General features: G+C 26.5%; 1 pseudogene; it reads right to left on the bottom strand.

Annotated features, from left to right (window-relative positions):
- Nucleotides 1-523: 523 nt before the first annotated feature.
- LOC106321051 overlaps nt 524-1,934 on the bottom strand; it is a 4,146-nt pseudogene continuing 2,735 nt past the window's right edge.

Below are 1,934 nucleotides of genomic sequence, written 5' to 3'. Positions count from 1 at the left end.
TGATCAAGCCCAACTTGTTCATGTTGTCATTATGGTCCAGGTCGCACATGATGAGATCCGCCTTAGTCCATTTAACACTCTTCTCCGATGATCTCTTGTGCAAACTCCATCGTCGTCCAGTCTCCATGTGTTGCTTGCTAGTTGGAAGTCTCTTTTGGTTGATCTCCTGTCGTCCATGCTAATCCAAGGTCTGTCAAAGTTCAACAAAGGCCGTACCAAGAGTAGCCTTGTCTTGTGTCTTTCTACTATCTCTCGGATCAGACCACTAAACCTTCCAAACAACCCTTTATATTGTGCATGTAACAATATAAGTCCCCTAGTTGGTTCATAATTGTTCTTCAAATCTTTGAAGTTGAGGCTGATCAAGATTGCACCATAACCAAATGGTACCCAAATGTCTGAAATACAGTTTATATATCTAAAATATTAATTATAATAGGTTTTAAATTAGTAAATATTTTTAAAATATTATTTATAAACCAAACTACCAGAAAATTTTGAATTACACAATTATTCTGGCTGGCTAATGGTCCCAAGTTCATACATCTCTTCTGGAATGAGTTTCACTGATAAAGCTTTAAAGTTCTGATTGAGATTTTCAATTTTTGTGGTTCCTGGGATTGGGAAAACATCATCTCCCTGGTGGTGAACCTACGCGAGAGCTAGTTGTCCAGGAGTGCACCCTTTCTTCTCTGACATTGCACAAACTTTCTCATACAAAATCTTGTTATGGTCCAAGTTTTTCTGTTGGAATCTTGGTAGAGTCTGCCAAATCCCCTATATATTAATTGAAGAACATTTGAAAAGATGTAACCTCAATTTTGTATTAATTAAAATAGGCCTCGATGCATAGGTGACACTCAATTGGGTAGTCAATTACATTCAATTGAAAAATAAGTAGGTCCACATTCGATTTTTATATGTTGTTAGATACATAAGTTGGTCAAACTATATGATATAATGATATGATATGTTATTTTCTTTCCTTAAATCAAACCTACGGAATTACCATAAATGACTAATATATATATATGACAATTAATGATTTTAATAATAAAGATTTGATAACAATTTATATCTCCTCCATCATTTTTTGTTTAATTTTATATTATTAAAATAAATTAAACAATCAAATTAGCTATAAAAGTAAAATTTAGATTTTTTCGTATATGTTATATTTTGAATTTTTAAAAACGACAATAAATGACTAAAACTATTAAAATTATTATGTTAAAAATTAATGATCAATGGTTTAACATTTTTATTATAAGAAGATACACATGATTTTAAAACCAAATGAGTAAAAAATATCATTTAATAATAAAATAAATAAATATATATATATAACACTATATACCATAGGATTACATAAATATTTTAATATTAAAAGTTTCAATGAATTTTCAAGAACATTTATAAATTATAAACTTATTAAAGATTCAGATTGAAAATTTTGTTATCGATGATTTAAATATTTTGTTATAAAATGATATGAATGATCATAGAACCGTATGATTATAAATTCTTATTTAATAAATAACTATACAAAATATACTATTCCTAGAAAAATAGGTTGGTTCATCTTAACTTATATTACACTTTTTATTAAACTAACTATCGAATTGATAAATAACGTACCAAAAAATGTTTTGCACTTTCCTTAAATAAAAGCTACGAAATTACCTAATATGATTAACATATATGTGAAAATTAATTATTATGAATAATAAATATTTGATAACAATTTTTGTATCTTAGTACTTTTTAAAAATTTTATATTATTAAAAGATATTAAAAATCACATTAAATATATAATAAAAAACATTTATATTTTTTTATATGTTATATTTTGAATTTTTCAAAACGTCTATAAATTATTAGAAATTTGAAGATCACCACTCTTAAAATTTTGTGATCAATAGATTATTTTTTTT

This window comes from Brassica oleracea, unplaced genomic scaffold (assembly GCF_000695525.1).
Source record: "Brassica oleracea var. oleracea cultivar TO1000 unplaced genomic scaffold, BOL UnpScaffold01187, whole genome shotgun sequence".
NCBI classification, from domain to species: Eukaryota; Viridiplantae; Streptophyta; class Magnoliopsida; order Brassicales; family Brassicaceae; genus Brassica; species Brassica oleracea.
This window is presented reverse-complemented; position numbering and strand designations above follow the sequence as displayed.